The sequence below is a fragment of the Triticum aestivum genome, chromosome 1A (genome assembly GCF_018294505.1).
Source record: "Triticum aestivum cultivar Chinese Spring chromosome 1A, IWGSC CS RefSeq v2.1, whole genome shotgun sequence".
Taxonomy (NCBI): domain Eukaryota; kingdom Viridiplantae; phylum Streptophyta; class Magnoliopsida; order Poales; family Poaceae; genus Triticum; species Triticum aestivum.
Window position 1 is genome coordinate 537,609,905 of NC_057794.1, and position 26,221 is coordinate 537,636,125.

Sequence of the window (26,221 nt, forward strand, 5' to 3'; positions counted from 1 at the left end):
AAAGGGCTTTTTTGTGAAGGAAGTTCGTGAAATAAGTTATACAATTGGGTCTCTCTATTTTGCATAGAAAGTAGACCACATTGGAAGGACACTGACAAATTTTCATGAATTTTAGAGTACTATTACTATATTTCAATGATTTACCAAATTTCTAGTGAATTATGAGAACTTGCTCAAATTTGACCTAAAATTGTGATGTAGTATGGTCCTGAAAATTCACAAAAATCATTTTATGCTCTAATGTTGGTGGTGCATCCACTTGGCACAACCAAAGTTGAAATTCCAAACCATTTGGTATGAATTGACAACATTGCAAGTTTCACCCTGCCGGTGTCAAAACCGGCGGATCTCGGGTAGGGGGTCCCGAACTGTGCGTCTAGGCCAGATGGTAACAGGAGGCAGGGAACACGATGTTTTACCCAGGTTCGGGCCCTCTTGATGGAGGTAAAACCCTACATCCTGCTTGATTAATATTGATGATATGGGTAGTACAAGAGTAGATCTACCACGAGATCAAGGAGGCTAAACCCTAGAAGCTAGCCTATGGTATGATTGTTGTATATGGAGTTGATTGCCTACGGACTACAACCCTCCGGTTTATATAGACACCGGATAGGGTTAGGGTTACACAGAGTCGGTTACAATGGTAGGAGATCTTGAATATCCGCATCGCCAAGCTTGCCTTCCACGCCAAGGAAAGTCCCATCCGGACACGGGACGAAGTCTTCAATCTTGTATCTTCATAGTCCAGGAGTCTGGCTGAAGGTATAGTCCGGCTACCCGAACACCCCCTAATCCAAGACTCCCTCAGTAGCCCCTGAACTAGGCTTCAATGACGACGAGTCCGGCGCGCAGATTGTCTTCGGCATTGCAAGGCGGGTTCCTCCTCCAAGTCCTTCATAGAAGATTGTAAACACCAAGAGTAGTGTCCGGCTCTCCAAAATATGCTTCCACATATTGCCATAGAGAGAATGATATAAACACAAATCAAATCTGCTGACGTATTCTGCAGTGCGTCATCACACTACGGCCAAGTCCTTTACTCGAATCGTTTTTACTTTTCCACCTCAGCATGTTTTGCGAGGCGGTTTCCTTGGCACGTCTTGTCAAAGCAGAGATCGTGTACCCTCCTTATGGGATTCTCATCAATACGGACGTGGGTAACCCAACCGCGCCATTTATCACGGCGCTTGGGAGGCAAGCGAGTTTTACTAGGCTGGTGGGGACGCACAACCGCATCCGCCCATATAAGGGGATAAGGATCCACCTTTTTACCTACGCCTTCTTCCTCCTTTGCCTATCCATCTCCTGCGCACCCGAGCTCCAGCGCCCAAGCCCACACTTCCCACCTCAACCTTCTCCAGCAATGTCCGGAGCGGGAGGCAAGTGGATGGTCTCCTCCGCTACGGAGGGCCAAGTCAAGAAGCTAAGGAAGGCTGGATACCTTTCTAAGGATATCGCGCACCGGCTTCCCGAAAAGGGGCAGCTTCTCCCCACCCCAAGGCCCCATGAGATGGTAGTATTTCTTCCCCACTTCCTCCCCGGACTGGGTTTTCCACTCCACCCATTTGTCCGGGGCCTCATGTTCTACTATGGCATGGATTTCCACGATCTGGCCCCGAACTTCATCCTCAACATCTCGGCGTTTATCGTCGTGTGCGAGGCTTTCCTCCGCGTCCGCCCTCATTTCGGCCTCTGGCTCAAGACCTTCAACGTCAAGCCCAAGGTGGTGCGCGGCAGCCAGACGGAGTGCGGAGGCGCCATGGCGGGTAAGATGGCCAACGTCCTATGGTTCGAGGGCTCTTTTGTGGAGACCCTAAAGGGGTGGCAATCCGGGTGGTTTTACATCACCGAGCCACGCGATCCGAACTGGATCGCAGCCCCCGAGTTCCGATCCGGACCCCCCACGCGGCTTATGTCCTGGAAAGAGACGGGCCTGTCGTGGGGTGACACAAAAGAGGTGACCGGATTGCAAACATGCATCCAGTCCCTGGTGAACAAGCCAATCCGGCTTGTTAATGTAATCCAGGTTATGCTCGTCCGCTGGATCCTCCCGTGCCAACAACGGGATTTTAATCTGTGGGAGTTCGACCCGGCGCAGCACCAAATCCTTAGCAGACTCTTCGACACGACGTACGAAGATGCCTGGAAGGTGCTATTCAAGGGCGCCGAGGCTCCCGCATCCGCTTCCGAGGACCGCGGATACAGCTCGCAGCGTCACGCTAGCGAGGTAAGCTATCTTCACCTTTTACAGGATGTTAAGCTTTTTTCATAGTTTGACTCTATGCGGGATCTAAACTCCCTTACCTTTGACAGGCTTGGCGAGCGATATCCGGACCGATTAACTGTCCGGCTCCGCTGCCCGAAGACCCAGCCCCAGCTCTACTAGTGAAGCTGCTGGTTCCGGCGCCTTATGTGGTGCCGGAGAAGAAGGCCAAGAAGAAGAAGACCACAGGGACTCGAAAGAGTGCCCACAACGTGGTGGTGTCGGACTCGTCATCCGACGAGTCCGAGACGCCCTCTTCCAGTGAAAACGTGGAGGAGGAAGAAGAAAACTCTCCTCCCCCCAGCGGAGGGAGGAGAGAAGAGGAAGGCCGCCCCAATGGGGGAGGCCGAGGGGTCTAGGAAAAGGAAGACCCCTCTGCCGGACTACGCCCCCAACGCCGAAGAGGGCAAAGAGGAGTGGCCAAACAGGGCCAAGCGTCCGGCGAAATCGTAAGTTTGGATATCAGAATAACTCATGATGTTCCTTTGTTGCACAGCTTTCCCTAATGTCGAATGTAATTATGCAGTCCGCCGCGGGCCAAATTCGACGAATCGTTGGGCGGCTCCCTGGACTCATCGGACGTGAACTCAGTTCCGCCCGCTGTCTCCCCCCGCACTCCAGACGACGCCGAAGTGGCGTCGCGACAAGCTCCGGGGCAGGAGGAGGTGGTCCCGGAGGAGCCGCAAGGCAACCTCCCGGACTCCAGGAGTGAAGGGGATAAGGCCCCCCAGGGCTCCAAGTCTGGCTTTGTGCCAGACACCGCGCCGACATCTTCCACAGTTCCGGACCGCGGTAGGCGAAATCCTTCCAAGAGGAGCAAGCCTTCTGAGCTGGCGGCCTCCATCCAACCGGAGGTGCCGGACAATCTGCTAGAGGTGCTTGACGGCGCCTCCATCGACGAGGGGCACCGTACTATTATGAGTACGGTGATCCAGAAGGTTTAGTCCACCAAGAGCGGACTGACTAAAGCTTGCGCTAGCCTTCTAATAGGCTTCGAGGTAAGTGAAAATATGTAAAAATATTACCGCATAGACAGTAGCCCCTGATGCTCTGTTTGGCGTTCGGAAAGAAAAGCCGAATAGAGGATCTATTAAATTTCGCAGGAGTCTAACAAAAAAAGAGTCAATATGCGTATGCAAGCTTCGCTGCTATCCACCGCCACACTGACTGCGGAGGTGGGTGTCCTGAAGCAGGACTTCGAGCAGACCGAGCAAGAGCTCGGCCTTGCCAAGCGGCGGCTCGAGGAGAAAGAAGGTAAGAAATACCTTACAGAAAAGGTGCCTATAGAAAGGCGTGATTGCAAAAAAGATAACAAGATTGTACTGCTTATTGTAGGGGCCACGACTGAAGTGATGATCCTTAAGCAGGCGTTGTCTGAGGCCGAAAAGAAAACGGCCACGGAGCGCGCCGAGCGAGACAGACTTGGGGCTCAGGTCGACGAGGTGCAGCAAGAGCTTCAGGCTCTCATGAAAAAACATGAGAGTTTGGAGCTTGAGTCAAAGGCGCAAGCATCCGAGCTCGCGATGGCCCTTGAGACTGCCAAGTCTGCCAAGGCCGAAGCCCAAAAGGCCCTCCGAGAGTTGGAGGAGATGAGGAAGATAGCAGCGGGTAAGGCATTCTTTATGCAAAGCAGAAATATAAAAGTAAACTACTTGTTACTTACCCGAATCCGGAGCTCTCCAGGGGCATTCGCAGATCTTCTCCGCAGCGTATCCGACGCCGCCACATTCTACCGAGCTGAAGAGGGCAGCTCGACGGAGAAGGTGTTCTGGTCTCAGTATTCTGAGGCCGGACACCCTGTGCCTTTGAGCGACCAGCTGAAACAGCTGGTCGAGCTCCACAAGGCGGCCGAACAGGCCATGAAGGGCTTCATAGTTGGGCTGTGGCCCGGAGAGGCCCTGCCTGGGAGCTATTTCGGGCTGGTGCGGCGGCTGGTGGAGGCCTGTCCGAGGCTCGAGGTCATCAAGCGCTCCGTCTGCATCGAAGGTGCCCGTCGGGCCCTTGCCCGTGCAAAGGTGCACTGGGGTAAGCTGGACGGTGAGAAGCTTGTGAAGGACGGGCCGCCACCGGGGAAGGAGCATCGCAAGCCCGAGAACTACTACAAGGATGTTCTTGTAGGTGCCCGCCTTGTGGCGAATGAATGTACCAAGGATGTGATTTTTGAATGAACTCGCTCGTGTTTATCCTGTGCACTGAAAACTTGTTCATATGCGCTAAGCAATGCTTATTGAATTTAAAATGTTACTTTCTGTGTGGCCGTTTATCAAAAAATTGAGAGATGGCCAGTCGTCGGCTTCTGCCCCCATGCCACTAGTGCTGGGGTGTTCGGATAAACCTGAGCGCTCTTTTTTCCCATAGTTGGGTCCTTCGAGGGAGGTGCTCAGCACAATGAACCAGGCAATCAGACTATAATGCTTGAACACTCTCACTTAGCCATAGAACTCTATAATTTTAAATTTCGGTGAAGCCCCTAGTTCGGAAGACCGAGTTCGGGGCGCTATCCACGCCTTGGCCGGACAAAGCCAGCTCCTCGCTCGAAGCGGCATAAGCCTTTAGGGACTCGAAAAACCTCTCGAACAGCGACCGGTCTCTTGCCACATCATGACAGTCAGTTTTAGCTTTCTCCACTGAGGTGCTTAACCCAGATGAACCGGGGCACAATCACAGTGGTTCTCCTAGTGCTACCTTAGCCGATAGAGCGGAACGTAAGGCACCAAAACATAGGAGCCGGGAAAACCCAACTATTGACCCAAATCATGATTCGGAGCCGATGCATATAGTGCTATAAGTTCGGGGTGCCGCACTTGTGAAAGTGTACGGACTTCTCACACCATTATGAGGGGTACTGAAGCCCCTGGCGTGTTTGCCGTACCATGGTGTACGGGTGCAATCATGTCATTTAATAAACATAAATGTGAAAAGAAGATAATGCAAAAAATAGACAAAAGCTAAGCATTGTTTATAGAGAGGCTATTTATCAAAGCCGAACGATACAAATAGTGCGGTAAGCAAAAGATATTGGACTATTCAGTATGTCCTGACCAGGGGCAGGCCGCGGAATTGTATTTAAAACAGGTATACCGCTCGTAACAGAGACCACCTGGGAGTTCCATAATGCGGCATGGCTTGTCTGCCTCCCTGGATCTTGCATCGTTTGTGCGGCAGTCGAATTGCCGAACAGGTCGTCCGAAGTATGGAGTCCTGAAAGTAAGAAAAAATTAAAAAAAGAATCCGGCAGCCCCTAGTACGTTTTAAGCCGTATTTTGGGTGTGCCGTTATTGTGCCCCTTCCCCTGTGCCCATGGTATTTCAAGGGCGTAGTTATGTACGCGAGGTACTGGTTTCGCTATGTCGCGAAAGCTGGGGTTGGGGCCGCATTGCTACGCTTGCTCAGAGTGTGCCAGGCGGTCCTGCTGTGGGTTACTCCGGGCGCGCTTGGCAGTGTCTGGCTTTTTAATGGCCGGACTGGAGAATTGCCTGAGAAGGCTACTTTGTACCTCCGCTGCGAGAGCCGCCGTATGCTCCTCCGTACGGAGGGAGCGTTCGGTGTTTCCGTTGACCGTAATTACTCCTCGAGGGCCTGGCATCTTGAGCTTGAGATATGCGTAGTGCGGCACCGCATTGAACTTTGCGAATGCGGTTCGTCCGAGCAGGGCGTGATAGCCACTGCGAAACGGGACTATATCGAAGATTAACTCTTTGCTTCGGAAATTGTCCGGGGATCCGAAGACCACGTCAAGTGTTACTGAGCCTGTACAGTTGGCTTCTACACCTGGTATAACGCCTTTAAAGTTCGTTCTTGTGGGCTTAATCCTTGAGGGATCTATGCCCATTTTCCGCACTGTATCCTGATAAAGCAGGTTCAGGCTACTGCCGCCGTCCATGAGGACTCTTGTGAGATGAAATCCGTCGATGATTGGGTCGAGAACCAATGCGGCGAAGCCGCCATGACGGATGCTAGTGGGATGGTCCCTTCGATCAAAAGTGATCGGGCAGGAGGACCATGGGTTGAACTTTGGGGCGACTGGCTCCATCGCGTATACGTCCCGTAGCACACGCTTCCGCTCCCGCTTGGGAATGTGGGTTGCGTATATCATGTTCACCGTCCGCACTTGTGGGGGAAAGCCCTTCTGTCCATTGTTGTTCGGCGGCTTGGGCTCCTCGTCGTCGCTGTGCAGCCCCTTGTCTCTGTTTTCGGCCCTTAACTTGCCTGCCTGCTTGAACACCCAACAATCCCTGTTAGTGTGATTGGCTGGCCTTTCGGGGGTGCCATGTATCTGGCACAAGCGATCGAGTATTCGGTCCAAACTGGACGGGCCCTGAGTATTCTTTTTGAATGGCTTTTTCCGCTGACCAGATTTATAGCCTTTGAATCCGGCATTGACTGCCGTGTCTTCATTGCTGTCGCTGTTAACGCGGCGTTTTTGCTTATTCCGACGTGTCCTGCCACTTTTGTCCTTGGTATCCGAATTACCAGGGTTCTTTGATAAGTTGTTACTGCGAGCTAGCCAGCTGTCTTCTCCCGCGCAAAAGCGGGTCATGAGTGTCGTGAGGGCTGCCATGGATTTCGGCTTTTCCTGTCCCAGGTGCTGGGCAAGCCACTCGTCGCGGATGTTATGCTTGAAGGCTGCTAGGGCCTCTGCGTCCGGACAGTCGACTATCTGGTTTTTCTTTGTTAGGAACCGTGTCCAGAATTGTCTGGCCGATTCCTCTGGCTGCTGAATTATGTGGCTTAAGTCGTTGGCATCCGGCGGTCGCACGTAAGTGCCCTGGAAGTTGTCGAGGAATGCGGCTTCCAGGTCCTCCCAAGAACCGATTGAGTCTGCCGGCAAGCTGTTAAGCCAATGCCGGGCCGGTCCTTTAAGTTTGAGCGGGAGGTTTATGATGGCGTGTAGATCATCGCTGCGTGCCATGTGGATGTGAAGGAGATAATCCTCGATCCATACCGCCGGATCTGTTGTGCCATCGTATGATTCGATGTTTACGGGTTTGAAACCCTCTAGGATTTTATGATCCATTACTTCATTCGTGAAGCATAGCGGGTGTGCAGCGCCTCTGTACTGGGCTATATCACGACGCAGCTCGGAAGAGCTATGTCTGTTGTGTTCGGCCCGACCGGATTTGTTGTATCCGGAGTGAAGATCATTGTCACATGCCGTAGGGCGCCTGCGCGATCCGTAGATTGATCTTGTTTGTCTTGCCTTATCCTCCAGTATGTCTCGCAGGTCAGGCGCATTTTCCCGTGCCTTAGTTGAGCGGCGTCGGGGCATGGCTTGGGTGGAGGGCCGAGAGGCCTCTCTGTCGCGGCCACGAGGTGGCTGTCTGCCATGTCATGCGCTGGTGATGTAGGTGCTTCCTCCTCTGATCGGGGTAGCGGCCTGCGCTTCGGGTAACTCTTGGAGGGGCGTTCGAGTTCATACTCTTCGGCCGCAAGGACTTCAGTCCATCTGTCAGCTAGCAAATCTTGGGCAGCTCTAAGCTGTTGCTGCTTTTTCTTGAGGCTGCTTGCCATGGCTAAAAGCCTACGTTTAAAACGCTCTTGTTCGGCGGGGTCTGATGGTATGACGAATTCGTCGTCATCGAGGCTTGCCTCGTCTTCGGAGGGAGGCGTATAGTTATCATCCTCGACCTCTCGGTCGGCCGCTCTCTCATGAGGGCTGGCTTCTCCATCTTCCTGTGCCAAATCTTGCTGAGGTGGGTGTTCTTCGGCGCTATCCGGGGTAGTATTATCTCCCGTGCCGGAATCACCGTTTTTGCTTTGGCGGGATTTAGAGCGGCGCCGCTGATGCCGGCGCTTTGGCTGTTTCTTGGGGGCGTCATCCCCCACTGTTCCATCGCCATCTCCATATTTTGGAGTATCCACCATATATATGTCATATGACGAGGTGCCCTTCCAGCGCCCTACAGGTGCTGGTTCCTGTTCGTCTCCTACATCGTCGTCCATGCCGTCGATGTCTTCGGAGATGAAGTCAAGCATGTCGGTTAGATCATCGACAGTGGCTACAGATTGGGCGGTGGGTGGGCTTTGAATTTCCTCATCGTTCGTATCCCACCCTCGCTCACCGTAGTCCAGCCAGGGCTCTCCTGATAAAGAGAGAGACTTAAGAGAATTCAGGATGTCGCCAAAAGGCGAATGCTGAAAGATGTCTGCGGTAGTGAACTCCATTATCAGCGCCTAATCGGATTCGATTGGCAGGGGCGCGGGGGGTTCGGAGTTCGGGGAGGAGTCCGCGTCCTCGGAGTCGCGGGTCGTGCAGAGTGCGGGGCTAGCGTTCGGCTCGATCGCTTTCGGGATCGCAGCCCCCGAGGTGACGTCCAACCGCTCATCCTCGATTGGCGCAATAGGCTCTGAGTTAGGGGTCGAAACCGATGCGTGTGCGGCCTCCAGGACACTGTCCGGGGGTAGAGCTAGATCATGCCCCTCGAGATAGTGCGGCGCTCTTGGCCGTGGCTCGAGCCCGTCGAAGATTAATTCTCCGCGTATGTCAGCTATGTAGTTTAAGATTCCAAACCTGACTTGATGGCCAGGGGTGTAGCTTTCGATCTTCTCCAGGTGGCCGAGCGAATTGGCCCGCAGAGCGAAGCCGCCGAAGACAAAGATCTGTCAGGGGAGCAAAGTCTCACCCTGGACTGCATCGTTGTTGATGCTCAAAGGAGCCATCGGGCCTAAAGGCGACGACACAGAGGAACTCTCAATGAAAGCACCAATGTCGGTGTCAAAACCGGTGGATCTCGGGTAGGGGGTCCCGAACTGTGCGTCTAGGCCGGATGGTAACAGGAGGCAGGGAACACGATGTTTTACCCAGGTTCGGGCCCTCTTGATGGAGGTAAAACCCTACGTCCTGCTTGATTAATATTGATGATATGGGTAGTACAAGAGTAGATCTACCACGAGATCAAGGAGGCTAAACCCTAGAAGCTAGCCTATGGTATGATTGTTGTATATGGAGTTGATTGCCTACGGACTACAACCCTCCGGTTTATATAGACACCGGATAGGGTTAGGGTTACACAGAGTCGGTTACAATGGTAGGAGATCTTGAATATCCGCATCGCCAAGCTTGCCTTCCACGCCAAGGAAAGTCCCATCCGGACACGGGACGAAGTCTTCAATCTTGTATCTTCATAGTCCAGGAGTCCGGCTGAAGGTATAGTCCGGCTACCCGAACACCCCCTAATCCAGGACTCCCTCACACCCCATTTTGGAAAAAAACAAAGAAAATTGGAAAAGCCTTAAAAATTGATATCCTTGCCCATGAAGCCCTCTTATGTGCACTAGTAAGTGGGAAAAATCATAAACTTCCAATACCATAAGTTTTGTGAAGTCAACATTGCAATTTTGATCCCCATTTTATCCCTTTTAGGTAAGTTTTGCATGCTGCGATTTTCGATAAGTTTTGCAAGTTACTATTTTTGGTAAGTTTTGCATGTTGCACTCTCTCTGAACCTGCAAAACACACTCAACATAGGAAATCCAAAACATAGCATATAACTACTGATTAAACACATTCAAATAACATATTGTTTTTAGTTAAAAGGGCATCCACATGTTGGATCCTCGATAGTAGCAAGAAGAAATAAATGAACTACTTTGATACGCTTAAGATGGCGAGCCAGGCGGCGGTGGGAGTGTTCAGCATTCTGCTCAAACTTATTGGGGCATTCTTGTAGCCAGCCTTGGCCTCCAAGGTGACTAGCGTCAGATCTGCATCGGCCTCCAAGTGCTCCTGGTCAACCACCTGCTCCTCATCGTCGACATTAATCGCTAGATTCATGTCTACCTGAGCAGGATGAGCAATGATCTCTGACCCCCTGATAGCCATCCTCTTGTGCATGCTCCTCCCGTGCAATGATCTCCAACCCCCCTTGAAGCCCTCCTCTTGTGCATCCTCCTGTGCAATGATCTGCAACCCCCTGGTAGCTCTCCTCTTCTTCACCCCTCCTCCTCATTGTCCTTCTCCTCGTCGACGACCTATATAATATGCAAATTCACCAGCCCTTCCGCCTCTGGATTCGGAGAGGAGAGGTGGGAGCAGCACTCGTACCAGTGGGCTTGCTGTTGATGATCTGGAGACTCCATCGCCTCTGCCATTGCCCACTGGAGAAACTCAATTGGGACTACCCCCTTGCCTTTAGGAAGTAACCGATTCTGCTCGTTTGTCGTCAATTCCAACACCAGGCCTAGCGAGTGCATCACAAGAGATTTCGTGCTCGGAAACCAGGAACATATCTCCTTGCAGTTGGCCAGCAAGGGCTCAACTAAGTTTCTGGCATGTGCAGAGGTGGTAGAATGACTCAGGAACCTTCATATCCTGAGGGTCATCCTAAAGGAATTAAACAAGATTCTCAAAAAATTGATGATGATGCACCCAGTTCACCTAAGAAGAAGAAGACACCTATTACGTGTTATGATCCGCATACCCCAAGGTGAAAATAATTGGGATTCTTTCCGGTGATTACCGCAGTTTGAGGAGTTCATGTATTCACTAAGTGCTAATGCTTTGTTCTGGTTCTCTATTAAAAGGAGGCCTTAATATCCCTTAGTTTTCATTAGGACCCCGCTGCCACGGGAGGTTAGGACAAAAGTTGTCATGAAAGTTCTTTTCCATAAGCACGTATGATTATATATGGAACGCATGCCTACATTATATTGATGAATTGGAGCTAGTTCTGTGTCACCCTAGGTTATAACTACTGCATGATGAATATTATCCAACACAATTATCATTGCCGATCCGATGCCTATGAGCTTTTCACATATTGATCTTTGCTAAGTTACTTTCGTTGCTACTGCCATTACAATCACTACAAAACTGCTATAGTTACTTTTGCCACTATTACCGTTACTTCCATACTACTTTGCTACTAAATACTTTGCTACAGATATTAAGTCTTTCAGGTGTGGTTGAATTGACAACTCAATTGCTAATACTTGTGAATATTCTTTGGCTCCCCTTGTGTCGAATCAATAAATTTGGGTTGAATACTCTACCCTCGAAAACTGTTGTGATCCCCTATACTTGTGGGTTATCAAGACCTTTTTCTGGCACCATTGTCGGGGAGCATAGCTATAATTGATGAGTCACTTGGGATTTATATCTGTTGATCACTATGAGGAATTTGAAAGATAACAAAACCAAGATTTTTCCTTCTACTACGAGGGGAGGTAAGGAACTGCCATCTAGCTCTGCACTTGATTCGCCTTCTGTTTTGAGTACGCTTGTGACAGCACCACCTGCTATTAATTCTGATATGTCGCAAGTAATTGATGAAGCTACTTTTGCTATGAATAATGCTTATGATGATGCTAGTAATTTGCTTGATAATACTGTGCCATTGGGTGAATTTCTTGACTAACAACTTGCTAGAGCTAAAGATATTGAGAATGCTGAAACTGATGATATTTTTGAAACTGAATAGTTTGAAACACCTGTTAGACCTAGCTCTCCTGTATATGAATTGCCTTTCATACCTGAAGGTTATGTTATGGATGGACAGGTAGCTAGGGACTTTCTTGCCTGTAAAGATAGAGAGAATCTTAAGAAATTATTATGCAAGTGGAAAGAAAAGTCCTTGAATGCTAGAATGCAATATGATCCTAAGTTTGCTACTTCACCTATCTTTGTTACTGATAAGGATTATGAATTCTCTGTCGATCCTGATTTAATTATTACTTTGGTTGAATCTGATCCTTTCCACGGTTATGAATCTGAAACTGTTGTGGCACATCTTACTAAATTGAATGATATAGCCACCCTATTTGCTCCTGAGGAAAAAATCGCTATTACTATATTCTTAAGTTGTTTCCTTTCTCAATAAAGGGTGATGCTAAGATTTGGTTTAACTTTGTGCAAATTGAAGAAGAGAGTATCCCAGAAGCTTGGGGGAGGCTTCTCCAATTACTTAATGCTTTGCCTGATCATCCTCTCAAGAAAAATGAATAATTGATATCTTTTATAATGGACTAACCAATGCTTCTAGGGACCACCTAGATAGTTTTGTTGGTTGTGTTTTCAGGGAACGAACTGTTGAACAAGCTGAAGTACTATTGAATAATATATTTAGTAACGATGATGATTGGACACTTCCTGAGCCACCGCCTAAACCAACTCCTAAGAAGAGAGGTATTCTATTTCTCAGTCTAGAGATATGCAAGAGGCAAAGAAATCTATGAAAGAAAAAGGTATTAAAGCTGAAGATGTTAAGAATTTACCACCTATTGAAGAAATACATGGTTTTGATAACCCGACATGGGTAGTAGAGGTAAATTATTGATACGTCTCCATCGTATCTATAATTTTTGATTGTTCCATGCCAATATTATACAATTTTCATATACTTTTGGCAACTTTTTATACTATTTCTGGGACTAACATATTGATCTAGTGCCCAGTGCCAGTTCCTGTTTGTTGCATGTTTTTTGTTTCGCAGAAAATCCATATCAAACAGAGTCCAAATAGGATAAAAACTGACGGAGATTTTTTTGGAATATATGTGATTTTTGGGAAGAAGAATCAACGCAAGATGATGCTTGAGGGGCCCACGAGGTAGGGGGCGCACCCCTGACCCTCGTGGACACCTCATAAGGCGGTTGGTTCCCTTCTTTCGCCGCAAGAAAGCTAATATCTGGATAAAAATTGTGTTCAAATTTCAATCCAATCGGAGTTACGGATCTTCGAGAATATAAGAAATGGTGAAAGGCCAGATCTGGGAACACAGAAACAGAGAGAGACAGAGAGACAAATCCAGTCTCGGAGGGGCTTTCGCCCCTCCCGTGCCATGGAGGCCATGGACCAGAGGGGAAACCCTTCTCCCATCTAGGGAGAAGGTCAAGGAAGAAGAAGAAGAAGAAGGGGGGCTCTCTCTCCCTCTCTCCCAGTGGCGCCGGAATGCCGCCGGGGCCATCATCGTCACCGCAATCTACACCAACAACTTCACCGCCGTCATCACCAACTCCCCCCTCTATGCAGCGGTGTAACCCGTCTTTTACCCGCTGTAATCTCTACTTAAACATGGTGCTCAACGCTATATATTATTTCCCAATGATGTATGGCTATCCTATGATGTTTGAGTAGATCCATTTTGTCCTATGGGTTAATTGATGATCGTGATTGGTTTGAGTTGCATGTTTTATTATTGGTACTGTCCTATAGTACTCTCCGTGTCGTGCAAGCATGAGGGATCCCCACTGTAGGGTTTGCAATATGTTCATGATTTGCTGATGGGGGTGGCGTGAGTGACAGAAGCACATACCAGAGTAAGTAGGTTGTTTGTGTATGGGAATAAAGAGGACTTGATACTTTAATGCTATGGTTGGGTTTTACCTTAATGATCTTTAGTAGTTGTGGATGCTTGCTAGAGTTCCAATCATAAGTTCATATGATCCAAGAAGAGAAAGTATGTTAGCTTATGCCTCTCCCTCAAATAAAATTGCAATAATGATTACCGGTCTAGTTATCGATTGCCTAGGGACACATAACTTTCTTGTGTGACAACAAGCTCTCTACTAAAACTAACTTACTTGTGTCTTCATCTAAACAGCCCCTACTTTTTATTTACGCGCTCTTTATTATCCTGCAAACCTATCCAACAACACCTACAAAGTACTTCTAGTTTCATACTTGTTCTAGGTAAAGCGAACGTTAAGCATGCGTAGAGTTGTATCGGTGGTCGATAGAACTTGAGGGAATATTTGTTCTACCTTTAGCTCCTCAATGGGTTCGACACTCTTAATTATCGAAAGAGGCTACAATTGATCCCTTATACTTGTGGGTTATCAAGACCTTTTTCAAGCATCGTTGCCGGGGAGTCATAGCGTGGGGTGAATATTCTCGTGTGTGCTTGTTTGCTTTATCACTAAGTAATTTTTATTTTCTGTTCTAAGGCCCTGTTTGGTTCGGCTATGGATTTTTAAAAGCAGCTGTGAAAAATCTGCTGTGAAAAAACATCTGTGGAAAATCTGATGTGAAAAAGATGTACGTCATTTGGCAAACCAGCTGATACAACTTTTTTCGATTTTGGCCCACAGCGGCATCAGATTTTGGAAAGCACGTCCGGGCCTGCTTCCGCTTTTGGTTCAGATTTTGGCAGCGGATTTCTGAAATCGGATTCTACTGGGTTCGCCCTTTGGTTCAGATTCTGCTGCGCGGCAGCGGAATCCGTTGATAAAAGTTGAACCAAACAGGGCCTAAATTGTTCTCTATCTTTAGTTATGAATATGGAACACGAAATACCAAAAAATTTAGGTTTACTTGATACTCATGGAGATAGGGAACCTCCTAAAACCCTCGATGCTCATTATGTGAAAGATATTATGTACTACTTTGATAATCCTGAGAAAACCCCATTCAACTTTATAATGGGAGTAACATTGGATCAACGTGAATACTTTAGGGATTATCGCTTGACTCAAAAAGGGAAACTATTATGGGATCAAATTTATATGTTGCATTGGTATGCTCGGCAACTATGCTTGAGATATGATTATACTTGTTGCTCTAGGATGAAGGCTCCACACCTTCCCTTTTCATGTGAATTTAATGATGATGAAACCTTGGCTTCTTATGCTAATGGTATATATGAATATTATGATGTGGAACAAATAGAAGAATTCGTTGCTTTTATGGGTGCTTATGAAATTGAATCTTTGTTTAAAGAGTTTGAATATTTTGATGATTCAGTTAATAGACCTGAAAATTTAGCTATCCTTAAATATTGCTATGAGAATTATAAATACAATTACGATATTGATGAATTTATTGAGAAAGTCTCCGCTGTCCGAGAAGAGACTAATATTTTGCAGGAGTCTATGCAAGAAGAAATTGATGAAACTGTGAGCTCATTAGATGAAAAAGATGATGAGGAGAGCGAAGAACAAAAGGAGGAAGAGCGGATTAGCTACCCATTCCCACCTTCTAATGAGAGTAACTCTTCAACTTATACATTGTTTAATTTCCCTTCGTGCTTATCGAAGGATGCTTGCTATGATGATTGTTATGATCCCGTTGAAATATCCCTTTTTGATGATGCTTGCTATGCTTGTGGCCAAGATGCCAATATGAATTATGCTTATGGAGATGAACTTGCTATAGTTCCTTATGTTAAACATGAAATTGTTGCTATTGCACCCATGCATGATAGTCCTATTATCTATTTGAATTCTCCCGACTACACTATATCAGAGAAGTTTGCCCTTATTAAGGATTATATTGATGGGTTGCGTTTCACTACCACACATGATGATTTTGATAGACATAATATGCATGTTCTTGCTGCTCCTACTTGCAATTATTATGAGAGAGGAAGTACATCTCCGCCTCTCCATGTTTCCAATATGATAAAATTGCAAGAAACTATTTATACTATGCATTGGCCTTTACTATGTGTGCATGAATTGTTCTTTTATGACATGTTGATGCATAGGAAGAGAGTTAGACTTCGTCATTACATGATATATGTTGCTTTGTGCTCACTACTAAATCACAAATCATTGTTAATTAAAATTGGCTTTGATATATCATGGGATCCGGGTGGATTCATTACTTGAGCACCATATGCCTAGCTTAATGGCTTTAAAGAAAGCGCTACCAGGGAGACAACCCGGAAGTTTTAGAGAGACATTTATTTCTTTCGAGTGCTTTTATATAGTTTAGAAAGAAAAAAAATAAAGAGGGGAACCCAAAACTTTTCAAAAAGGGAAGCGAAAGTGAGAGAGACAAGCATTGTTGAAGTGGGGGAGCTCCTTGAACTTTGTTCATGCTCACGGAAACTTTGTGAATCTTGATTACAGAAAATTTTCAACAAAAATAATTATACCCTTGTAAAATTCCATTGTATTACAAAATAATGTGCCAAGATTTGCCTTTAGGATGTTTACATTGCTTGTTGGTTTGTGCGGTGCAGAACAAAAACTTTGGCTGTAGTGCGCGATTTTACATTTTTTACTGGAACGTTAAACGGTTCTAAAACTTTTTGCAATGTCTTTATATACAAATTGTTTATATTTCCTATTTTTCAGTATTTTGAAACTACCAGAACTATGGTGAATGTTTAGATTACTACAGATTGTCCTGTTTAAGACATATTCTGTTTTTGATGCATAGTTTGCTTGTTTTGATGAAACTATCGATTTCTATCAGTGGATTAAGCCATGTAAAAGATATATTACAGTATCTACAATGCAAAAACAAAATATGAATTGGTTTTCAGTAGTACTTAGAGTAGTGATTTGCTTTATTATACTAACGGATCTTACCGAACTTTCTGTTAAGTTTTGTGTGATTGAAGTTTTCAAGTTTTGGGAGAGATCACGATGGATAAAGGAATAAGGAGTGGCAAGAGCCTAAGCTTGGGGATGCCTGAGGCACCCCAAGGAAATATTCAAGGAATTCCAAGCAACCAAGCTTGGTGATGCCCCAGAAGGCATCCACTCTTTCTTCTAACGATCATCGGTAATTTCACTTGGAGCTATATTTTTATTCGTCACATGATATGCGTAAATCTTGGAGCATCTTTTGCATTTAGTTTTCACTTTTCTTTGATGCACCATGCTGGTATGAGATATTCCTTGGTTAATTTATAGAATGCTCTTTGCACTTCACTTATTTCTTTTGAGTCTGGCTTTATAGAATGCTTCATGTGCTTCACTTATATCATTTGAAGTTTGGATTGCCTGTTTCTCTTCACATAGAAAACCGCCATTTGTAGAATGCTCTTTTGCTTCACTTATATTTGTTAGAGCATGGGCAGATCTTTTGTAGAAAGAATTAAACTCTCTTGTTTCACTTATATATATTTAGAGAGTTGACAGGAATTGGTCATTCACATGGTTAGTCATAAAATTCTACATAAAACTTGTAGATCACTGAATATGATATGTTTGATTCCTTGCAATAGTTTTGCGATATAAAGATGGTGATATTAGGGTCATGCTAGTGGGTAGTTATGGGTTGTAGAAATACTTGTGTTGAAGTTTGTGATTCCCATAGCATGCACGTATGGTGAACCGTTATGTAACGAAGTTGGAGCATGAGGTATTTATTGATTGTCTTCCTTATGAGTGGCGGTCGGGGATGAGCGATGGTCTTTTCCTTACAATCTATCCCGCTAGGAGCATGCACGTAGTACTTTTTCTCGATAACTAATAGACTTCTGCAACAAGTATGTGAGTTCTTTATAACTAATGTTGAGTCCATGGATTATACGTACTCTCACCCTTCCATCATTGCTAGCCTCTTCGGTACCGTGCATTGCCCTTTCTCACCTCGAGAGTTGGTGCAAGCTTTGCCGGTGCATCCAAACCCCGTGATACGATACGCTCTATCACACATAAGCCTTTTTATATCTTCCTCAAAAAAGCCACCATACCTACCTATTATGGCATTTCCATAGCCATTCCAGGATATTTTGCCATGCAACTTCCATCATCATCATATACATGACTTGAGCATTCATTGTTATATTGCTTTGCATGATCATAAGATAGCTAGCATGATGTTTTCATGGCTTGTCCATTTTTTGATGTCATTGCTACGCTAGATCATTGCACATCCCGGTACACCACCGGAGGCATTCATATAGAGTCATATCTTTGTTCTAGCATCGAGTTGTAATATTGAGTTGTAAGTAAATAAAAGTGTGATGATCATCATTATTAGAACATTGTCCCATGTGAGGTTATCAAAATAAAAGTGGCCAAAGAAGCCCCCCAAAAAGAGAGAGGCCAAACAAGCCTACAAAAAAGAAAAAAAGAAAAAAGAGAGAAACAAATGAGAGAAAATAGAGAAGGGACAATGTTACTATCCTTTTACCACACTTGTGCTTCAGAGTAGCACCATGTTCTTCATATAGAGAGTCTCTTGAGTTATCACTTTCATATACTAGTGGGAATTTTCATTATAGAACTTGGCTTGTATATTCCAATGATGGGCTTCCTCAAATGCCCGAGGTCTTCATGAGCAAGCAAGTTGGATGCACACCCACTTAGTTTCCAGTTTGAGATTTCATACACTTATAGCTCTTAGTGCATCCGTTGCATGGCAATCCCTACTCCTCGCATTGACATCAAGTGATGGGCATCTCCATAGCCCGTTGATTAGCCGCGTTGATGCGAGACTTCCTCCCTTTTTGTCTTCTCCACACAACCTCCACCATCATATTCTATTCCACCTATAGTGCTATGTCCATGGCTCACGCTCATGTATTGCGTGAAAGTTGAAAAGGTTTGAGAACATCAAAAGTATGAGACAATTGCTTGGCTTGTCATCGGGGTTGTGCATGATTTGAATATTTTGTGTGGTGAAGATGGAGTATAGCCAGACCATATGATTTTATAGGGATAACTTTCTTTGGCCATGTTATTTTGAAAAGACATGATTGCTTTATTAGTATGCTTGAAGTATTATTGTCTTAATCTCAAAAGATATACTATTGCTTTGAATCACTCGTGTCTTAATATTCATGCCATGATTAGATTACATGATCAAGATTATGCTAGGTACCATTCCACATCAAAAATTATCTTTTTTATCATTTACCAACTCGAGGACGAGCAGGAATTAAGCTTGGGGATGCTGATACGTCTCCATCGTATCTATAATTTTTGATTGTTCCATGCCAATATTATACAACTTTAATATACTTTTAGCAACTTTTTATACTATTTTTGGGACTAACATATTGATCTAGTGCCTAGTGCCAGTTCCTGTTTGTTGAATGTTTTTTGTATCGCAGAAAATCCATATCAAACGGAGTCCAAACAGGATAAAAACTGACAGAGATGTTTTTTGAAATATATGTGATTTTTGGGAAGAAGAATCAACGCGAGACGATGCTCGAGGGGCCCAAGAGGCAGGGGCGCGCCCCTGACCCTCTTGGACACCTTGTAAGGCGGTTGGTTACCTTCTTTCGCTGGAAGAAAGCTAATATCCGGATAAAAATCGTGTTCAGATTTCAATCCAATCGGAGTTACAGATCTCCGGGAATATAAGAAATGGTGAAAGGCCAGATCTGGGAACACAGAAACAGAGTGAGATAGAGAGACAGATCCAATCTCGGAGGGGCTTTCGCCCCTCCCGTGCCATGGAGGCCATGGACCAGAGGGGAAACCCTTCTCCCATCTAGGGAGAAGGTTAAGGAAGAAGAAGAAGAAGGGGGGCTCTCTCCCCCTCTCTCCCGGTGGCGCCGAAACGCCACCGGGGCCATCATCGTCACCGCAATCTACACCAACAACTTCACCGCCGTCATCACTAACTATTCCCCCCTCTATGTAGCGGTGTAACCCATCTTTTACTCGTTGTAATCTCTACTTAAACATGGTGCTCAACACTATATATTATTTCCCAATGATGTATGGCTATCCTATGATGTTTGAGTAGATCCGTTTTGTCCTATGGGTTAATTGATGATCGTGATTGGTTTGAGTTGCATGTTTTATTATTGGTGCTGTCCTCTTGTCGTGGTGGCGCACGGCAGATGCCATGGGATGGCTAAAGAGAGGAGGAGGCTCGAGGGCACTGGTGGGCTACGGAGGCGAGGTTGGCATGAGCGAGCACGGGACGCAAGACATACCCAGGTTCGGGGCTCTCCGGAGAGATAACACCCCTAGTCCTACCAAGTGTGGTTTATGTGTTATAGTACAAAGTTGCTCCTTGAGCTGTATTGGGGAGGAAGAAAGGCAAGCCGAGGCATGGGCTGCTCTCTCCCTGTATGTGGGTGTTCTACTACTACGTCTTCTCTCCTCGTGCATCGAGGCCTCCTGGGGTCAAACCCCCAGGGTACAATGGTAATGTTACAGGGCCGTGGGGCCGGGTTGTCAGCGTCTGGGGACCTGGTGCTGGGACCCGCCAGGTACCAGGTCTCGCCGGGTTCCCTGGGTGCGGGGCCCGCCGAGTACAGTGGCACTGTTGGCCGTCTTGTCGATCATCATGGCGTGGCCGAGTCGAGTCGGCTACAGTGGCGCTCCGTCAGGTCGCCGCTTGCTCGCGTCATGGGTGACGACGGGTGCACTGTTGCCATGCCAGGCTTGGTCAGCGGGTAGGTGGGGGGCACTGTTGCCTCGTCTAGCTGACCAAAGGCATGGGCAAGACACTGTGTCTTCGGTCATCAGTCGGTGGCGACTCGTCCCATCGTACGACTGGGATGGGACGACCGCTGACCGTTGGCCGGGTTGGCGTACACCCAAAGGGGTGTTAGCTTGTTGGGTAAGTCTTGGTGCGCCGGGCTCGGCCGCTCTTGTCTAGCTTGTTGGAGAAGTCTCGCGGATTAGGCCGGGTTGAGGGGGCTTGGCTGAGTCGAGCGATTCGACCGAGCGCGAGCCGTCTTGAGGGGCGATGCTGGCCCTGTTATTTTTTCAAAGGATCCGGGTTCCGTTGCCTGCCCGGGGTCCATCCCCCCGACAGTAGTCCCCGAAGCTGTGAAGGTTCACCGTCTCCGATTGGAAGGGCCTTCGCAGTTTCCCCCTTGATGGAGGTGAATCTTGAGGCCGCCGGGTCCGGCAACACCCACTGTGTGCCGGCTTCCGGAAGCCAGATCGCGTCATCTTGATAGTGGCGGGTGAGGGAGTCCTGGACTAAGGGGTCCTCGGGCGTCCGACCTGTTAGCCATGGGTAGGACTGATGGGCTGTGAAGATAAGAAGACCGAAGACTACACCCGTGTATGGATGGGACTCTCCTTGGCATGGAAGGCAAGCTTGGCGACTAAATATGTAGATTCTTTTCTTTGTAACCAACCTTGTGTAACCCTAGATCCTCCTGGTGTCTATATAAACCGGAGGACTTAGTCCAGAGGGGGAGACATTATCATAACCATACAAGCTAGGCCTCTAGGGTTTAGCCATTACGATCTCGTGGTAGATCAACTCTTGTAATACTCATATTCATCAAGATCAATCAAGCAGGACATAGGGTATTACCTCCATAGAGAGGGCCCGAACCTGGGTAAAACATTGTGTCCCCTGTCTCCTGTTACCATCGACCTTAGACGCACAGTTCGGGACCCCCTACCCGAGATCCGCCGGTTTTGACACCGACATTGGTGCTTTCTTTGAGAGTTCCAATGTGCCATCGCCCAGAGGTTCGATGGCTCCTTCAACCATCTACAACGATGCTGCCCAAGGGGGAGTTTTCCTCCCCGGACAGATCTTCATGTTTGGCAGCTTCGCTCAGCGGGCCAATTCGCTTGGCCATCTGGAGCAGATCGAAAGCTACGCCCTTGGCCATCAGATCAGGTTTGGGAGCTTGAACTACGTTGGGGACATCCGTGGAGACTTGGTCTTCACTGGATTCGAGACCGCGGCTGCCACTCGGGGTCACCCGAGGGACATGACCTAAATCTATCATCGGAATGCATCCAGGAGAAAGCTCCCATAACCGCTCCAGCCTTAGATCCAGAGTAGACTGCGCCATCCAAGGATGGGAGGATCGACCCCACCACAGAGGCCACAGATTCCCCGACATTGGAGCCGCACATAGACTTGATCTCATACGATACCCATGCCATCGGAACTCCGGACTCGTTTCCGGCCGTAAGTTCCGAACCATCTGAGCGCACGGACGCCGAGCTTGATCGTTTATCGATCTTTGAATTCAGCGCCGCAGACATCTTCCAGCACTCGCCTTTGGGCGACATGCTAAACTCATTAAAGAACCTATCCTTGGCGGAGGACTCACAGCCGAACTATACCCAGTTCGAACGAGGGGCTGACGATGGAGAATTTTGCTCCCCACCCGCCACCCACTCCATAGCCATTGTCGAGGACTTAACCGACATGCTCAATTACGGATCCGAAGACTTCGACAGTATAGACAACGATGCCGAAGAAGAGCAGGGCCGAAACCCGCCACTCACTGGACGCGGGACGGTTACTTCTTCATACGACGTATACACGGTGGATACACCTAAAGAAACTAATGACGATGACAAAGAAGATCCAGTTGAGGATAAGCCTCCTGAGACACATCCCGGACGCCGACGTCAGCGGTGCCGTTCTAAGTCACGTCGGGTAAAAACAGTAATACCGGCACCAGAGAAAACAACACCCCGGATGATGCCGAAGACAATGAAGCCCCTATTGGGGCAACATCCGAACATGATGAACTGGAGGACGGGCATGATAGCCCGCATGAACAGGCCATACACGGAGACTCGGCAGACAGTAATTATCTCCCGCTCTCCGAGGATGAGGAGATCCTCGGCGACAAGGATTTCATCGTGCCTGAGGAACCTCTTGAGCAGGAGCGCTTTAAACGCCGGCTATTAGCCACTACAAGGAGCCTGAAAAAGAAATAGCAGCAGCTTCAAGTTGACCAAGACCTGCTCAACGATAGATGGATAGATATCGTAGTGGCCGAAGAATACGGCCCCAGGCGCCCAACCAAGGGTTACCCGCAGTGCAGCTTGCTACCTCAGTTCGATAAGGAAGCGTCGGAGCCTGCACCACACTGTTGGGACAATGCGGCTAACCGACCACCATGCAGTCGGGATAAAGCGGCAGCTCAAGCCGAACAGCAGCCCGCCTCACCCCAAAGAAAAAATAGAGATAAAACAGCTCGAGGTCATACATACGACCCTCGGCAGGACCTGGACAGTAGAGCGGGACATACCAGATCGATCTACGGATCGCGAAGACGTGCCTCGACACGCAACGTCGGCTACCTATCCGGACGGGACAAGTCTAGTCATGCCCGGGCCAAAAACCGCAGACGAACTCCATCTAAGCTATGTTGCGACATGGCCCAATATAGAGGCGCCGCACACCCACTCTGCTTCACTGACGAAGTAATGGAGCATGAATTCCCAGCAGGGTTTAAACCCGTGAATATTGAATCATATGATGGAACAACTGACCCCGCGGTATGGATCATGGATTTTATTCTCCATATTCACATGGCTCGAGGAGACGACCTTCATGCCATCAAATACCTCCCAGTAAAACTCAAAGGACCAGCAAGGTAATGGTTAAACAGTCTGCCTGAAAACTCTATCGGCAGCTGGGAGGATCTGGGAGACGCCTTCCGCGACAACTTCCAAGGTACATACATCCGACCACCAGACGCCGATGACTTAAGTCACATCATCCAGCAGCCCGGAGAGTCAGCCAGAAAGCTCTTGACTAGGTTCTTAGTTAAAAAGAACCAAATCATAGACTGCCAGACACGGAAGCCCTAGCGGCCTTTAAACACAGTGTCCAAGACGAGTGGCTCGCCCGCCACCTTAGTCAGGAAAAACCAAAATTCATGTCAGCCTTTACCGCTCTGATGACCCGCTTTTACATAGGAGAAGACAGCTGGCTCGCTCGTAGAAGCAACATTGCCATCGACCCGGGCACTTCCGAAGTTCAAGAAGGCAATGGGAAACCACCACGCAATAAGCACAAACGTGGCAATGGTAATGAGGGAGCGCACGACACGACGGTCAACGCCAGATTCAGCGGCCCAAACACGGTCAACGGAAGAAGCCATTCAAGGCAAACAAAGATGGACTATCCAATTTGGATAAGATATTGGATAGGCCATGCCAGGTTCATGGCCACCCCAATAAACTAGCTAACCACACCAACAGAAGCTATTGGGTCTTCAAACAGTTCAGCAAGTTAAACGCCGAATACAAGGGGAAGAAGCCTCCCGACGACGACGACGATGACGAAACTCGCCAACCAAACACCAGGGGTCAGAAGCAGTTTCCCCTCGAAGTAAAGACAGTGAACATGGTACACATGACACAGTCCCCTATAGGGGAATGCATGGAGCGCTCTCTCCGCGTAGAGGATCACACTACGGCTATCTCAGCCGAACTACACAGCGGGGGCATTACACCGCATACTTCGTCGGCCATTAAGCCACCGGTCTCCATTCAACATGACCATTCAAATCCCATACAAGACTAGCAGTTCAGCTTCCGCCATCCGCCACATATACTTGGAAAATCTGTACCACGCACACATAACTACGCACTTAAAATACCCTCGGCACCGGCGGAAGCACAACATGGACGGACTCGAAGGTACTCCCATAACTTTCCCTTTTCTTTTAACTACCTTTTCTTCTTTTTTTTCTTGTTTCCCTCCACAGGTGGCTCAATGGCTGGCCTCGTACTCTATCGGAGTTCGGGTTCGTGCACTCACCTAAGGGCTATTTTCGTCAAGGAGTCCCTTCACCGAGGACAGGCGGCGCAGACGTGTGACAGGAGGTCCAAAATAACTTTTTGTAGACTGCACTCTCTATTTCAAGCCTGTAAAGTGCCTTTTTCCTCCGCCTTCGACCCCTGGCATATCAAATAGCCGGGGTCGCGGCTTTGTTATCTATATACACGATTGGCACATCACTCAGATCCCAGTAAAAAATCCATTCTTTTCTAAAAGGACCGAGTTTTGCCCCTACAATTGTCTCAAACGTACACCCGGGCATAACTTTCCAGGGGCTCGGTATGGGAACAAAGGAGTTGCCGACAAGTCCGAACAGCTCTATAGCGTACTTCGGCGTCGCGAGTTTGGCCTTATATGCATCAGCTCCGAATCATGTCTTGGGTCAATAGTTGGGTTGCCCGGCTCCTGTGCTTGCTATCCTACGTTCCGCTCTATCGACCAGGGTAGTAAGGGGATAACTACAGCGATTGTGCTTCTGGTTCACCTGGTTAAGCACCTTAGTAGAGAAAGCCGAAAACTGACTGTCATGATGCGGCGAGAGCTAGTCAACCACTTGATGACTTATCGGAATCTTTCGCGATTCCCTCCATGTCACACGAAGGACCTCTTTCCGGTCAAATATGTAAATGCATCGCATGAATATGTCGCATACATACTAGGGGTTATGTCGCAGACCCACCATAAAACTCCTATGGCTAAGTGAAAGTGTTAATGCCCTATAGTCTGGTTGCCTGGTTCGCCGCATTGACAACTTCTTCATGGATCAAGACGTTGGGTCAAGAGTGATCAGATGTTTTTTCGAACACCCCCGTACTTCCTACGAGGGGGCTGAAGCCGACGACTGGAAACTTTCAGATCATATACAAACGGCCGCACAGGAGGAACAAAAGCATTTATGCAAAATCAAAATATAGACTGATTATAACAATTTTCTTTTACAATCCGTAAAGAGCTCACTCAAATATTATGCCTTTCGAACATTGACCCTCTATCAAGCGGGCAGCCTCTAAGACGTCCTCAAAGTAATGCGCTGGTGCGTGATGGTCCTTGCCCTTGGGTGGACCCTGCGTTGCAATATCGATGGCCTTCATCTTCCCCCTGTATGTCTTGACTCGGGCAAAGGCCATCCGTGCACCTTCAATGCACTCCGATCGCTTCACGGCGTCGATGCGAGGCACCGTATCAGCAAGCCGCCACACCAAGACGAAATAGCTATTCGGAATCGGCTCAGTCAGCCACAACTGAAGTACGGCATTCTTCATGGCAGCGCCCGACATCCTCTGAAGCTCGGCCCATTGGGACATCTGGTCATTTAGCACCAGAGGGCGTTTTGATGCGCCGAATTGTGACCAGAAAAGCTTCTCCGTTGCATATCCCTCTTGCGCTTGATAAAACTGCGCCGCATCAGATGAACTCTTCGGCAGGTCCAAAAACACGTCTGGAGAACTCCATACTTGGTTAAGCTGAGCATAATTCAGATCGCCGAACTTAGTCTACAATAAAAAGGGCTTACCAGCCGCAATCTCCCCAGCTTGCCGGATCTCCTCACGGGCCGCTCTAGATTCGGACCGCACTTCTTTCGCCTCTTGTAAGGCCTTGTCAAGCTCAGCGGCTTTGGCTTTATTCTCCTCCTATAAGAATTCACAGTGGCAAGTAGCATTTTTCAGTTTGAGCGCTATCGAGGATATTTTCTCCTTCTCTTGGTGCCGAGCAGCTTGTTCGGCCTTTAACTCGGCTGATGCCTTTTCGGCAGACGCATTACTAAACCGGGCCAGCTCCTTGGCCCAGGCCAGCTCCGCCCGAAGAATCTCGAC

General features: G+C 47.7%; 1 pseudogene; it reads left to right on the plus strand.

The window, feature by feature from the left end:
• Positions 1–1,366: 1,366 nt before the first annotated feature.
• Positions 1,367–26,221, plus strand: part of LOC123044754 (uncharacterized) — a 111,751-nt pseudogene continuing 86,896 nt past the window's right edge.